At 46.2% G+C, this 16,515-nt stretch overlaps 1 pseudogene; it reads right to left on the bottom strand.

Moving 5' to 3' along the window:
• Positions 1 to 4,355: 4,355 nt before the first annotated feature.
• LOC128584470 (transmembrane protein 126A-like) overlaps positions 4,356 to 16,515 on the bottom strand; it is a 14,018-nt pseudogene continuing 1,858 nt past the window's right edge.

Here is a 16,515-nt window from a genome sequence, read left to right as displayed (position 1 = left end):
AAAACGTTACCAGGCAGCGCCTGTAGCTCAGTAGGTAGGGGGCTGGCCACCTATGCTGAGGCTGGCAGGTTCAAACCCAGCCTGGGCCAGCTAAAACAACGATGACAACTGCAACAACAACAACAAAAAAAGCCAGGCATGGTGGTGGTGCCTGTAGTCCCAGCTGCTTGGGAGGCTAAGAGGCAAGAGAATCACTTGAGCCCAAGAGTTTGAGGTTGCTGTGAGCTATGATGCTAGGGCACTCCATCAGGGGCAACAAAGTAAAACTCTGTCTCAAAAAAAAAAAAAAAAGTGAGACTCTGTCTCTAAATAAATAAAACTTAAAAAAAAATTTTAGAAGGAATTCATTTCTGTGCTGGGTGCTGGGGATGTAATAATAGGCAAAGTCCTGCATGCAAATGGGGGAAGGCAGACCATAAATGAGTAGATGTCAAGGGTACTAAGTGCTAAGAAGAACAGTGACGGCACCTGTAGTTAGGGCACCAGCTACATACACTGAGGCTGGTGGGTTCGAACCCAGCCTGGCCTGGGCCAGCTAAAACAACAATGAAAACTGCAACAGTAAAATAGCCAGGGCTTGGTGCCTGTAGTACAGTAGTTACAGCGCTGGCCACATGCACCAAGGCTGGTGGGTTCAAACCCAGCCCAGGCTAGCTAAACAATGACAACTGAAACAAAAAAATAGCCGGGCGTTGTGGCAGGTGCCTGGTAGTCCCAAACACTTGGGAGGCTGAGGCAAGAGAATCACTTAAGCCCAAGAGTTTGAGGTTGCTGTGAGCTGTAACACCATGGCATTCCACCCAGGGCATCGCAGTGAAACTCTGTCTCAAAAACAAACAAACAAACAAAAAAAAAAAACAGTAACCCAGGGAAAAAAGGACAGCACAGAAATTTGTTGTTTTAAATTTGGTGGTCAGGCTGCTAGAGAAAGTATTTCAGGCAGAGGGACTAGAAAGTGCAAAGGCCCTGAGGCAGGAGCATGCTTGGCTTGTTGGAGGAAGAGTGAGGAGAACAATTGTGGCCAAGCTGGTTAGGTGAGAGACAGAGTGGTCAGAGCAAGGTCAGAGAGGGAACAAAGGGCCAGATCCAGATCACAAAGAGTTTTGTATACCTTGGCAAAATCTCTTTGAGTGAAGTGGAAAGCCATTAGAGGGTTTAGACCTCAAAGTAATTTACATTTGAAAAGTTTCCCTGTGGCTGCCCTTGGAGACTGGGCTCAGGAGGCCACAGTGGGGAAGGGAGACCATTTGGAGAGTGGCTACAAGAGAGAGGTGAGGTGGCTTGGATGGGATGGTAGTAAAAGTAGGAAGACAGACATGGCTGACTTTGCAGATATGATGTAAAGGTCTAGCCAGCAGGGTCTGCTGATAGATTGGATGAAGGGTGAGAAGAAGGGGACCAAGACTACCTCTAAAGTTTTTGGCCTGAATCACTGGAAGAATGGAGTTGCCCTTTGCTGAGACAAGGAAGACTGGGCAAAGAGCAGGTGTGAGGGAAAAATCACCTATTAAGTTTAGGACCTAATTAGTGAAGTAATACTTTATTTGATCTCCAAATGAAAGTATCCATTTCAAATAATAGTGGGTATTTGAAATAATAGGCTCCTCAAAGGAATAACAATAATAAACATTTGCATAGTGCTTTACAGTTGATAATATTTTCACATTATCTTTTTTTATTGTTGTTGACCCTGAGCAGAGTGCAATGGCATCATAGCTCCCTGCAACCTTAGACTCAGGCTGTGGGCATCCCGCTGCCTCGGCTTCTGGAAGCCACTGGGATTACAGGTGCTCACCGCCACGCCCGGCTGGGTTTTTCCATTTTTTTAGGAGTCGGGGTCTCACACTTGCTCAGGCAGGTCTCGAACTCCTGAGCTCAAGCAATTCTTCCTGCTTAGCCTCCCACATTGCCACATTATCTTATTCTTTCTGTTTTCACCATCACCCATATAAGGTAGTTTGTATTCTTTCCATTATCCCAGTAAGGAAGCTGAGATTCAGGAGGGTTCTGCACAAGAGAACCAGTTTGGGGATGCCACTACATAGAGGAAGACAATAGCCAGCTAGTCTTGAAGAGCAGCATGGACCCACAGAGAGACTACCACTTCCCCAAGGCTGTCAGGATGACCTCTGCCTGCCCATCCCTAACTCTGCCAGCAGAGAGGACAGGTGGAAAAGTGGTGCAGGACAAATCATCTTCCCTTACCCTTTACTCAAGCCACCAGGACCATGGCCAGGTCTAGCTTCCCTGGTAGGGGCAGCTCAAGAGCCTTGAAGGGGAGCTTGAGATGAACGTCTGTAAATGAATCTTTTTATTTATTTATTTATTTATTTATTTATTTTTGAGACAGAGCCTCAAGCTGTTGCCCTGGGTAGAGTGCTTTGGCAGCACCACTCACAGCAACCTCCAACTCCTGGGTTTTAAGGGATTCTCTTGCCTCAGCCTCCCAAGTAGCTGGGACTACAGGTGCCCGCCACAACGCCCGGCTATTTTTTGGTTGTAGCTGTCACTGTTTGGCAGGCCCAGACTGGATCAAATCTGCCAGCTCTAGTGTATGAGGCTGGCGCCTTAGATGCTTGAGCTACAGAGGCTGAGTTGTGTAAATGAATCTTAAATACCAGGCGGAGACTGTTCTAATTCTTGAAAGTAGCTGTGTCTATGGCACCCATCTTTTTCTCAGTGGGAAAGAGGGGTTTGGCATGGTGTCACTGAGGACAGCTATTGAAAATGTTTCATGTTCACCTATAATCCCAGCTACTCGGGAGGCTGAGGCAAGAGAATCGCCTAAGCCCAAGAGCTGTAGATTGCTGTGAGCTGTGATGCAGCACTCTACTGAGGGTAACAAAGTGAGACTCTGTCTCAAAAAAAAAAAAAAAAGAAAATGCTTCATGTTTATGTAGGATGATTCATGCCAATAAACCAGTTGCCAATTCCAGTCTTTTTCTCATGCATCTTTTTAACATTGTTCAGATTTTACCACCTAGGTTATTTTGTTCTTTATTACATGCTGTTTTCTAACCCACCTTTTTTTTAGAGATGGGGTCTGACTATATTGTCCAGGTTGGCCTCAAACTCTAGGCTTAAGCAATCTTCCCACCTCAGCCTCCCAAGTAGCTGGGACCTCAGATGCCACTATTCCTGGCTCATAACTTTTATTTTCCTATCTCACTTTGTTTCCCTGAGTAGAATATTATAGCATCATAGTCATAACAACCTCAAACTCTTGGGCTCAAGCAATCCCCTTGCCTCAGCCTCCTAAGTAGCTGGGATTACAGGAACCCGCCACAACACTTAGATCTTTTTTTTTTTTTTGTGGTTTTTTGGCCGGGGCTGGGATCTTTTTTTTTTTTTAAGTAGAGACCAGGTCTCCCTCTTTCTCAAGTTGTTCTCAAACTCCTGAGCTCAAGTGATCCACCGCCTCTGCCTCTCAGAGTGCTAGTATTACAGGTATAAGCCACCCATAAACACTTTGATATATGTATTCACTTCCCTCTCCCACTGAGGGCACTAAACATTTTTGTAATCATTATTTTTAAATGATTGCATATTAGCCAGCCATTTAGCCTGCTTCCATATTTTACATACATTTTTGTATAAGCTTTTTAGCATGACTTTGTGAAATATCTCCCTACGTGTAGAATTGCTTGTATAAGGGGGCAGTGCATGTGGCTCAGTGAGTAGGGCGCCAGCCCCATATACAGAGGGTGGTGGGTTCAAACCCAGTCCTGACCAAACTGCAACAAAAATATAGCTGGGCGTTGTGGTAGGCGCCTGTAGTCCCAGCTACTCGGGAGGCTGAGGCAAGAGAATCGCCTAAACCCAGGAGTTGGAGGTTACTGTGAGCTGTGATGCCATGACACTCTACTGAGAGTGATAAAGTGAGACTTTTTTGTCTCTAAAAAAAAAAAGAATTGCTGGTATAAGGGATATGAAGATTTTTAGGACTCTTGATAAATTCTAACAAATTATTTTTCAAAAAGTTCTATTATAAGCATATATGATAGTGAGAATGAGCTTGGAACCAAGATCTTCTGACTCTAAGTGTCAAACTTTTTTCTTTTTTTTTTTTGAGACAGAGCCTCAAGCTGTCACCCTGGGTAGAGTGCCGTGGCATCACAGCTCACAGCAACCTCCAACTCCTGGGCTCAAGCGATTCTCCTGCCTTGCCTCCCAAGTAGCTGGGACTACAGGCACCTGCCACAATGCCCAGCTATTTTTTTTTTTTTTTTGGTTGCAGATGTCATTGTTGTTTGGCGGGCCTGGCCTGGATTCAAACCCGCCAGCTCAGGTGTATGTGGCTGGTGCCTTAGCCACTTGAGCCACAGGCGCCGAGCCTTTTTTTTCTTTTGTGTATATACACATTTGCTTAAAATCAGTGAATTTCTAGGCCAGGTTCAGGAAATTGAAGGCACTTTATAAGTAGTTTATATTGTCTAGATCCAAGGTATGCTGTAAACAGAGTCTGGAGCAAAATGGGAAATAACATCTTTCTAAAGACAAGCTTAGAAATTCTAATCTAGTATGTGAAGATGTTTCCTTTCTCTGGTAGCAGAGCTGATTGATACCTGACTGCTAGGCCAGCATTCACTGGTATAGCCAAGAAAACAGGATACAGACCACCAAAAACAAGATCAGTCAGTCCACTCCATGTTACAGTACAGGTTTCACAGTTCAGTTCACCTGTAGTCAAAGGTAAAGTTACAAAACTTCTGTAAGCTGTATCTGTTGTAAGAAATGGAAGCACTGCCATTGGTAAACCAGTGGCAATATGAGCTTTTGTCACATTCAACACCGTCGAAAAAGACTGCTGGGCGGCGCCTGTGGCTCAGTAAGTAGGGCATGGGCCCCATATGGGTTCAAACCCAGCCCTGGCCAAACTGCAACAAAAAAAATAGCCGGGCGTTGTGGCGGGCACCTGTAGTCCCAGTTGCTTGGGAGGCTGAGGCAAGAGAATCACATAAGCCCAGGCACTCCACCCGAGGGTGGTACAGTGAGACTCTGTCTCTACAAAAAAAAAGACAAGAGAATCACTTGAGCCCAAGAGTTTGAGGTTGCTGTGAGCTATGACACTACAGCACTCTACTGAGGGTGACAAAATGAGATTCTGTCAAAAAAAAAAGGACTGCTATGAGGCCACAGAGAGCAGCATTAAGTCAATATATACTGATCCATATTCAGGTAAACTCCTTTCTGTTTCTGGAAGCTGGTTAATTTTTCTTGAGCCTTATGCTCTCCTCTCAGGAGATGCTGCCGCCTCTGATTTTCTTTAGCTATGCCTAGGATTCACTGCAATCTTTGTTCAACTCTCCTGGGCGCAGCCATCTTTGGCTCTCTAAATCTCAGGCTTTTTGTTTTGCGCTAGATCTCCAAGCCTCAATTTTCTTTCTTTCTTTTTCTCCAAGCCTCAATTTTCTTTCTTTTTTTTTATTTTGACACAGTCTCATTATGTCACCCTCAGTAGAGTACTGTAATGTCATAGCTCACAGCAACCTCAAACTCTTGGGCTTAAACGATTCTCTTGCCTCAGCCTTCCAAGTAGCTGGAACTACAGGCATCCGCCACAACACCTGGCTATTAAGCCTCAATTTTCTTATCTGCGAAGTGGAGGTGACTGCATCTGTCACGATCATGAAGATGAGAAACTTTCTCTGTCATTATTAGAGTGAGAGAAGAGAAGGATTGTTATATTAAAAGCTAGCTACAGAATTCCTCTTAAGAAATTGTCTTTGTTCAAGAAATAACCTTGATAATCCATTTGACGTGAAAAGAAAAGTGAATTCCTATTCCTCCTGATAATTGAGAGTTAAAAAAAAAAAGGGATAAGTAAGCTAGGCACTGCAGTTCACACCTGTAATCCTAGCTCTCTGGGAGGCCAAGGCAGGTGGATTGCCCAAGCTCACAGGTTCGAGACCACCCTGAGCCAGAGCGAGACCTGTCTCTAAAAAAATACCCAGGCATTGTGGCAGGTGCCTGTAGTCCCAGCTCCTTGGGAGGCTGAGGCAAGAGAATCACATAAGTCCAAGAGTTTGAGGTTGCTGTGAGCTGTGATGCCACAGCACCCTACCGAGGGCAACAAAAGTGAGACTCTGTCTCAAAAAAAAGAAATCATAAGGAAGAAAAATACATTTATTGAATGAAGAAATGAAGATCTGTGTCATCTTCATATTGAGAAGGCTGAGGAGGAAGAGAAGGAATTGCTCTTGCTATTTCAGGAGTGGCAGAGGTGGAAGAGAGAGAGGAGAAGGAAAGACAGGCACACTCACTATAACTTTTATTGAAAAAAATCCATGTAAGACGGCGCCTGTGGCTCAGTGAGTAGGGCACCAGCCCCATATACCAAGGGTGGCGGGTTCAAACTAGGCTCTGGCCAAACTGCAACAAAAAAAATAGCCAGGCGTTCTGGCGGGCGCCTGTAGTCCCAGCTACTTGGAAGGCTGAAGCAAGAGAGTCGTCTAAGCCCAAGAGCTGGAGGTTGCTGTGAGCTGTGATGCCACAGCACTTCACTGAGGGCGACAAAGTAAGACTCTTGTCACTTAAAAAGAAAAGAAAAAAGTCCATGTATAAATAGACCTGTGCAGTTCAAACCCTTGTTGTTCAAAGGTAAGTGTACATCACACAGTAATTCTAAGTCTGGCAGGATTTTGTGAGGTCTATGTGAGTAATGTTGGAGAATCGCACCAAAGCTACAGGCAAATAAGATCGTGGCAGGGTGAGAACAAGTGGCATTTGAGGAGAAAAAGGTAATGACAAGTATCTCAAATAATATGGATTAAGTCTCAGCACCCGCAGCACAGTGGTTAACAGTGCCAGCCACATACACTGAGGCTGGCAGGTTCGAACCGGCTAAACAATAGTGACAACTGCAACAAAAAATAGCCAGGCACTGTGGTAGGTGCCTGTAGTCCCAGCTACTTGGGAAGTTGAGGCAAGAGAATCACTTGAGCCCATGAGTTAGAGGTTGTTGTGAGCTATGATGCCACAGCACTCTACCAGGTTGACAAAATGAAACTCTGTCTCAAAATAAACAAACAAATAGAAAAAGGGATACGTACTCTGCAAAATATAATGAGGGGTATTTTGAGTCTCTGAGGGTATGGAAGTGGGGGTAAGCTCAGGATGGAGGAAATGTCAGGGCCAGGAAGTAGAGGAGGTGGCCAGGGAGAGTGAGAAGCAGCCTTCCTGGGGATGTGTTCCCTCTGGCAAGAATGATAAAGGACTAGACCAGTGTCTGATATGACTGCTTATCCCCAAATCTGAGTAAACATCTGAACACACAGTGATTTTGGAAAAATAAATGAAAAAATTGGGGGTTCCATATCTGGGCTAATGTCAGTAGAGAGAAGGGGCCATCTTTACATGACAGTGAGATTCCACTAAAGTGAGAGAGAAGATGAAGGTGCGAGGGAAAATGAGCCTCTCAAGCTGGGCGAGGTGGCTCATACCTATAATCCTAGAACTTTGGGAGACTGGGGCAGGAGGATCCCTTGAGCTCAGGAGTTTGAGACCAGCCTGAGCAAGAGTGAGACGCCATCTCTACTAAAAATAGAAAAATTAGCCAGGCATAGTGGTGGGCACCTGTAGTTCACCTACTCAGGAGCTGAGCCCGGGAGGTTGCTGTGAGCTAGGCTGATGCTATGGCAATCTAGCCTGTGTTGCGACCGCCTGGGCAATAAAGTACTATCTCAAAAAAAAAGAAAGAAAGGGAGGGAGGGAGGGAAGGAGGAGAGAGAAAGGAAGGGGAAGGGGAAGGTAAGGGAAAGAAAGAAAAAGAGAGGGCGGCGCCTGTGGCTCAGCGGGTAGGGCGCCGGTCCCATATGCCGGAGGTGGCGGGTTCAAACCCAGCCCCGGCCAAAAAAAATAAAAATAAAACGCATCTATTATAAAAAAAAAAAAAAAAAAGAAAGAAAAAGAGCCCCTTAGACTCCTGGGAAATGTTGGAGGGGATACTTCCCACTCTTTATGGCAGAGGGCCAAAGCCATTCTAATTTCAGAATCAATGAGAAGGATGATCCCATAAAGCAGGAGGCCTGGAGGCAGATGATCAGGCCACTGACATTAATTAAACAAGGGCTAAAGGAAATATGAAAGCTGCAGGGAATGTGGCTTCCATAGGCAAAGCCTATTTGAGATTCTTAGGTGCCTCTTGTCTATTTACACAGTTGAAAGCATTTAAAAATGTTCTCATAGAGTAGGTCACACTGGCTCACACACAAAATCCTAGCACTCTGGGAGGCCAAGGTGGGTGGATTGCTTGAGCTGAGGAGCTCAAGACCAGCCTAAGCAAAAGCAAGACCCCCTCTCTAAAAAAATAGCCAGGAACCTTTTGACTCAGCAACTCAGTAGGCTGAGGCAAGAGGATCTCTTGAGCCCAAGAGCTTAAGGTTGCTGTAAGCTATGACGCCATGGCACACTACCAAGGGCGACAAAGTGAGACTCTGTCTCTAAATAAATAAAAATGTTCTCATAACGTGTTGAGATGAGCCCTGAGAAGGGGCCCCTGGTAGTGGGGATGTCTCCCCATCCTGGGTTTCCACCTTTACCCAGTGACCTGTCTTAGCCCTTCTTCCTGAGCTCTGGCCCAGGTCTTGCAAGAGGATTCTGAGGTATGGGGCTGTGTTTTTGTGAAATGCAGCCTGGAATGAGGGCAAGCCACCATCATCCTGGCCTCTGGTTTCACTACATTCCCACCTAAACTGGCCTCCACACTGGAGCACGGTCTGTCCTGTTGAATTCTTCTTCATGGCCTGATGACAGTATCTTCTACACAATCTGAAATGGCCTTTTTCTCCCTTAGTGACATGAAAGGATTCATCACTTTGAACGTCCACTGGCATTTGGACTTCCAGGGCACGTCTGCCATGTCCTCCTTTCTGTGATCCTACTCCCTGCTCCTCCCACACCAATCTCTACACATCTAAGTCCAAAGCATGCTGCAGTGTCCTACTCTGCCACAGCCTTCTCACACTGGACTGACCTCTCATCTTTCTCCAAATCACAGGAGCACTTATTTTTCCTCACCATTCCTGTCACATTTTCTCTTTTTTCTTTCTTTCTTTCCTTTTGTTTTTGAGACAGAGTCTCAAGCTATCGCCCTGGGTAGGGTGCTGTGGCATCACAGCTCACAGCAATCTCCAACTCTTGGGCTTAAGCAATTCTCTTACCTCAGCCTCCCAAGTAGCTGGGACTACAGGTGCCCGCCACAACATCCAGCTATTTTTTGGTTGTGGTTGTCATTGTCGTTTGGCAGGCCCGGGTTGGATTCGAACTTTCCAGCTCTGGTGTATGTGGCTGGCGCCCTAATGCTGAGCTACAGGCGCTGAGCCTCACATTTTCTCTTGTATTACAGACATTTATTTACATGTTTGTCCCATGTCCTGTACTATGCTGAAGCTCCTTGACAGCAGGAATTAAGCCTTTCTTAGCACACAGTTAACCATTCAGAAAGAGTATCTGAATTAGTGACCGGCAGAAATACAGAGATAAATTATCTTTGAATGAACTCCATTTGCAAAGAAACCTGGGTCCACATGGGAAGGGAGATCCATAAACAACTCATGGAGAATTGGAAATATGTGCAGAATAGGGAAGTGGCACAGAGGAAGACACAGCGATGGAGTCCTGGGCTCCAGAGTCAGTTCAGAATTCGTCCTGGCTCTGCCACTTCACAGCTGTGTGACACTGGGTCTCAGAATAAAATAAAATAAAAATACAGTGGAACCTCCAAAGTAGACCACCTCCTTAAGGTGACCAGATGTTCACAGACCCACACATATACCACATGTACGTATTAGTACAGTAGGCCTAGTTCCTTATGCTGACCAGTTTGTTACAGTCTCTTGGGTGGTCAACTTACAGAGATTCTACTGTAGTACCAACCCCATAGGGTTTTATTGTTTGTTTTTGATACAGAGTCTCATTTTGTTGCCCCTGGTAAGAGTGTCCTGGTGTCATAGCTCACTGCAATCTCAAACTCTTGGGCTCAAGAGATCCTCTTGCCTCAGCCTCCCGAATAGCTGGGACTTACAGGCACCTGCCACAATGCCGGGATAGTTTTTTCTATTTTTAGTGGAGACAAGGTCTTGTTCTTGCTTAGGGTGGTCACAATTTCTCGAGCTCAAGGAATCCATTCTGCCTCAGTCTCCCAGAATGCTAGGATTACAGGCATCCCCCCATAGGGTTGCTGGTACAGTAGTGATGATCTAATACATACAAGCTGTCTTAAGGAAGGGTCAGGGAAAGCTTTGCAGACAGGGACAATCTGATCTGATCTTCTGAATAAGAGAATAAGAGTTCCTCGGAGAGATAAAAGATAAGGACTTTCAAGGTAGAGGAAACTGAATAAATAAGCAAGTAGTTTATCATATCATCAACCACAGAAAAGCATTTTTTTTGAGACACAGTCTCACTTTCTTGCCCTCTGTAAAGTGCTGTAATGTCATAGCTCACAGTAACCTCAAATTCTTGGGCTCAAGCGATTCTTTTGCCTCAGTTTCCCAAGTAGCTAGAACTACAGGCACCCGCCACAATGCCTGGCTAGTTTTAGAGACGAGGTCTCACTCTGGCTCAGGCTGGTCTCGAACCTGTGAACTCAGGCAATTCACCCTCCTCGGCCTCCCAAGTGCTAGGATTACAGGTGTGAGCCACCGTGCCCAGCCTATCAATCAAAGAAAAGCTTTTTTAAAATAAATAAAACACAGGCTCCACTGTTCAAGGAGTTTGAATATCTTTTTTTTTTTTTGAGACAGAATCTCACTCTGTCACCCTCTGTAGAGTGATATAGCGTCATAGCTCGCAACAACCTCAAACTTTTGGGCTCAAGTGATCCTCTTGCCTCAGCCTCCTGAGTAGCTGTGACTACAGGTGCCCACCATAATGCCCAGCTGGGTTTTTTTCTATTTTTAGTAGAGACAGGATCTCACTCTGGCTGAGACTGGTCTTGAACTCCTGAGCTCAAGCAATCCACCCGCCTTGGACTCCCAGAGTGCTAGGATTACAGGCGTGAGCCATTGCACCCAGCCTGAGTTCTTTTTTAGACAGAGTCTCACTATGTCACCCTTGGTAGAGGGCCGTGGTGTCACAGCTCATAGCAACCTCCAACCCTTTGGGTTTAAGCAATTCTCTTGCCTCAGCCTCCCATGTAGCTGGGACTACAGGCGCCCACCACAACAACTGGCTTTTTTTGTTGTAGTTGTTATTGTTGTTGCCGTTGTTGTTTACTAGGCCCAGGCTGGGTTCAAACCTGCCAACCCTGGCGTATGTGGCCGGCGCCCTAACCACTGAGCTACGGGCGCTGAGTCCTGAGTTTGTACTTCTTAACATGGATACCAAAACATGCAGCAGGCTCACGGCACATATTTTGACTTGGAAGTGGAGAAAATCAGAAGAGAATGGCCTTAAAGGAGGGATCATTCAGGCCCCTCTTCACTGTTGCCACAGGCTTTGACCTTTGCCTGGTATGGACTGGCCGTGGAGTAGGGCACCAGATTTTGGTGGGCAGCAGACTCTTCCATGAAGGAAAAATAAGTTATTTTGGTGAAGTGCCAATTCATAGCAATAAAAAGCTTTATTCAGGCACTCCTACCTCTGGACTGCTCTGTCCTCAAAGGAAACTTGTTTTGTTAAGACAGATTAAGTCTCTTAGATAAATACTTGGTATTTCCTTTCACAGTAGTTTAGCAAGAGACACAGATGCAGACATTAATCATTCTGCCTTCCCCTTTCCCCACTGAGAACCATTTCATATCATCTAATAGTCACCTACCATTTTTGAGGAGGTGCAGAGGAGGGAGGATGGCCATGGGAGACAGAGGGGACAGGTGGGGTTGGTAAGAAAGAGAATTCTGGAGACACTGCAGCCTGTGCACAAGGGCCAGGCATGATTATGTAAATAGGAGGGACTCTGCCAGCCTGCTTCCTTCTAGGGCCGAGAGGGACTTGTGAGACTGGTAGTAACTTTAGGGTGAGTTTTAGGTCCCTTTAGGGTGAGGGCAGAGGGCATGGTTGTGGAATTTCCTCCTGCAGGAGCACAGTGAAATTCTGAATTCACTGCCCACACTATCAGCCCTCACTTGTCTCTGTTGCCTCAGAAAACAAGTTTTTCAGGAAAGGCAGAAAACAGAGGCAGAGAGTAATAGGATCTGTCGATGGCTTCACTCACCACTTCTTTTACTGCTTCCTTCTGCCAGCTCTCTTCCTACCCTGTTCCTTCTGTTCTTCCTCCTCCTCTGCCCCCAAAAGAAGACAAACGAAAACAAAATGACCCGAAAACAGGGTAGAACGTGGATAGTTCTACACAAGCACAGGTAGTTCTTGTTCTAAGCACACCGGACCCTTCTTTATGTGGATTTGGAGTTCCTCAGAACGACCTTGGTTGGGGGATGTGGGGTTGCATTCTGTGTGGATTGATGGATTGATTGGCAGACTGAGAAATCACAAGCTCTGGGTGTCAGATCCATTTAACTCACATGTACCATGAGCCTGCGGGAGGTTGCGACTGAATCAGAGAGAAATTCAAGATCCAAAACCAGAAGAGGGCCCAGAGGAGGAGGAAGAGAAGCTGGCCTTGTTGCGGTGATTGGCAAACAGCAGCCTACGGGCCAAAACCAACCCTCCCATGTGTGTACAGCCTGCAAGCTAAGAACGTTGATATTTTTAAATGGTTGCTAACAATCAAAAGTATAATGATATTTTTTAACATAAAAATTGTATACCCATCAAAGAAATTTTATCAGGACACAGCCATGCCCATTTGTATGATCTGTGTCTGGCTGTTCTTGCACTACAACTACAGAGGGGAGTAACTGTGACAGAGACCAAAAATATTTACCCACTGGCCCTTTACAGAACATTTGCTGAGCCCTGCTCTTGTTCACTCTCTCCTTAAGAATAAGGATGCAGGGTGGCGCTTGTGGCTCAAAGGAGTAGGGTGCCGTCCCCATATGCCGGAGGTGGAGGGTTCAAACCCAGCCCCGGCCAAAAACTGCAAAAATAAATAAATAAATAAATAAACAAACAAACAAAAAGTAACAACTGTTTAAAAAAAAAAAAGAATAAGGATGTAGTCTGGTCAGAGATTCACACAGGTAAACGAAAAGGGAGTGTCTTAAGTGTTTCCTAATGTGCTTTAACAGATTATCAGCTTGCTTAATCCTCACAGAAGTCCTGAGAATAAGAACTGTTAACTTCATTTTCCACTTGAGGAAACAGAGACACACCTGCCAAAGGTCACCCGGTTAAAAAGTTGGTGGTGCTGGGTATGCACTGGTTTGCTGTCTCAAGACCACCAGAGCACAGTGAAGGGGCAGATTTAGTGCTGTCGACGGTTAGAGGACAGCAGTGTTATAGAGGCCTGTGATAAAGGGTTAGAGTGAGATGTACAGAGCTGCCGAGGAAGAGACTTCCGGGGAGAAGGTGTTCTGTGGGTAAAAGCACAGGGGCTGGGAATAGAATGGGATATATTAAGAATGGGAATTTGGGGCCCAGCGTGGTGGCTCATGCCTGTAATCCTAGCACTCTGGGAGGCTAAGGTGGGCAGATGGCTTGAGTTCATGAGTTCAGAGTTTGAGACCAGCCTGAGCAAGACTGAGACTCCTCCTCCCCTGTCTCTAAAAATAGATGGGTGTTGTGGCAGGCACCTATAGTCCTAGCTACTCGGGAGGCTGAGGCAAGAGTTTAAGGTTGCTGTGAGCAATAATGCCATGGCACTCAACCCCAGGGTGACTGTGACTCTGTCTCAAAACAAACAAACAAAAAAGAAGAAAATTTTGGTTGGGTGCAGTGGCTCACACCTTTAATCCTTGGGAGGCCAAGTCTGGCAGATCATTTGAGTGCGGGAGTTTAAACAGCTTGAGCAAGAGTGAGATCCCATTTCCACTTAAAAAATAGAAAATCTGGGCGGCGCCTGTGGCTCAGTGAGTAGGAAGCCGGCCCCATATATCAAGGGTGGCAGGTTCGAACCTGGCCCAGCCAAATTGCAACAAAAAATAGCCGGGCATTGTGTTGGGCATCTATAGTCCCAAGCTACTCGGGAGGCTGAGGCAAGAGAATTGCCTAAGTCCAAGAGCTGGAGGTTGCTGTGAGCTGTAAAGCCACAGCTCTCTACTGAGGGCGACAAAGTAAGACTGTCTCTAAAAGTCTAAAAAAAACAAAGAAAACCTAGCTGGATGTGATGGTGTGTACCTGTAGTCCCAGCTACTCAGGAGGCTGATACAAGAGGATTGCTCAAACTAAGAAGCCTAAGGTTGCTGTGAGCTATGACACCATAGCACTCTACCCATGGTGACAGAGTAAGACTCTTGTCTCAAAAAAAAAAAAAGAACAGGAGGAGCTGAGCATCAGAGTGCTGGTTGGACAGGACACGTGTGGCCTAGCTATGATAGTCCCCAATACAGGGTGGTAGTAAAGAGACAGATGCGGGCAGTGCCTGTGGCTCAAGGAGTAGGGTGCAGGTCCCATATGCCAGAGGTGGTGGGTTCAAACCTAGCCCTGGCCAAAATAAAAAAAAAAGAGACAGATGCTTGGGCCTAAGCCACTAGGGTCAGATCCTCATTGCATCACTACAACTGTGTGTGGGACAAGTTGCTTTATTGTAAAAATAGTGGCTACTTCTGCGCATATGTGAAGGCCAACTGAATTAATATGGGGAAAGCAAAGAAAAAAAAAAGGGTAGTGCCAATATCTCAGTGGGTAGGGCACCAGCCCCATATACCAAGGGTGGTGGGTTCGAACCTGGCCCCAGCCAAACTGCAACAACAACAAAAAATGAGTAAAGCGTTTAGAGAGTGCCTGCCACTCAGTCAACACAGCATGTGTCATTATTATGGTCATTGTTAGGAAGTGGATGGGACAAGGTTGGCATAAAGCCCTGATACATGCAAAATAAAAATATAGGTGTGTGGGGGAGATCTTGTGCTTGGATAATACCAAGTAGGGAGCATGGGGCTGGAGCCCAGGAAATCCAGAGGCAGCAAGCTGCTGTGGGGAGTTGTCTTTTGGGATCCCCAAGGCTATTAAAGGAGAAAAGCAGAAAGAAGGAACAGAAAAAGCCAGGGTAAGGGCTAAACTTAATTCTCGCCCGTGGGGAGCCTGACTGTGCACCCAACACCTGGTATACATTATTAATCCTCACTATAACCTCGTGTCATCCCACTTTATAGGTAAGGACGTCTAGCCTTGGAGAATTGCCAGAACCATAAAAAGTGTCTCAGGCAGTATATCCTGAGACAGGCCGTAGCCCTAACCAGCCAGTTCTCCAGATCCTACCTACTCTTGGCTATCAATGGTCAAATTTCTCTGTAGCCATATTTGCCAGAGTACACTGGAGTCTTCCTCATCTCCACAGAGACAGGTAATCACTGTCATAGAGAGGTGGGTGCAGTGCCGAAGTTTTGGCCTATTCTCAGTCTAGGCTCTTAGGCTGTGGCTGGACTGGTTTCCTAGTGTCTCCTTTTCCTGGGGCAAATCCCCTTCATTTCAGTCAGGCCAGTTCTGGGATGCTCCAGGCAGGATGCAGATCATCCCAGAGGGTCAGTCTAAGTATGAAAAGCATGCTTACTCACACAAGGTCTCTAGTACCAACTCTGACCCTTGGTGGCCTTTTTGGTGCTGTGTTATTCAGTCCCTCATCCTGAGGACCTGGCAGGATAAGTCTCTGCACCAAGCATGTTATCTATTTACATGTGCATAAAGAAACTGGGAGCATGGCAGCGCCTGTGGCTCAAAGGAGAAGGGCACTGGCCCCATATGACAGAGGTGGCGGGTTCAAACCCAGCCCTGGCCAAAAACTGCAAAAAAAAAAAAAAGAAACTGGGAGCTTGGGAATAAAGACTCAGTTGAAGACAAACCTGAATTTGAATCCTGGCTCTGCCTACTGTGCCCCACCTCCCTGAACCTGTTTCCTCTTCTGCAGGAGGGGGATAATAATGAAACCAAACTCAGAGGCGAGGATTGGCTCAGGATGGTCTCTTGTGGTCTTCACAAAAGACCTGATGAATGACTGGTCTCACACCTTTGGGAGGCCAAGGTGGGTGTATTGCCTGAGCTCATGAGTTTGAGACCAGCCTGAGCCAGAATGAGATCTTGTCTCTAAAAAAAAATAGCCAGGCATTGTGGCAGGCGCCTGTAGTCCTGGCTAAGAGGATCGCTTGAGACCAAGAGTTGGAAGTTGCTGTACTGAGGGCGACAAAGTGAGACTCTGTCTCAAAACAAAAACAAAACTTCAAACTCAAACAATTAAATACAAAATTCAAGGAAATAAAAAGGCCTGATGAAGAAACTAAGGCTCAGAGATTTGTCCAGGGGTTTGCAGGAGCAGATGGTGGAGCTAAATAGTCAAAGCTCAGGATCTGTACCCTGGACCATGTTCTGCATAGCCCTTCTCCCTGTGAAGAGGAGAAGGCATGGGTATACGGAGATGGGGAGTCGTGGGTCAGGCAGGGTACCTCCACTTGCTGCTCAGGCCTCCAGGCCAGTAGTGCTTTGGAGACGGCAGCAGCCTGCTTGCTGCTGTTCTCCTCC

This window comes from Nycticebus coucang, chromosome 4, assembly GCF_027406575.1.
Source record: "Nycticebus coucang isolate mNycCou1 chromosome 4, mNycCou1.pri, whole genome shotgun sequence".
Taxonomy (NCBI): Eukaryota; Metazoa; Chordata; class Mammalia; order Primates; family Lorisidae; genus Nycticebus; species Nycticebus coucang.
This window is presented reverse-complemented; position numbering and strand designations above follow the sequence as displayed.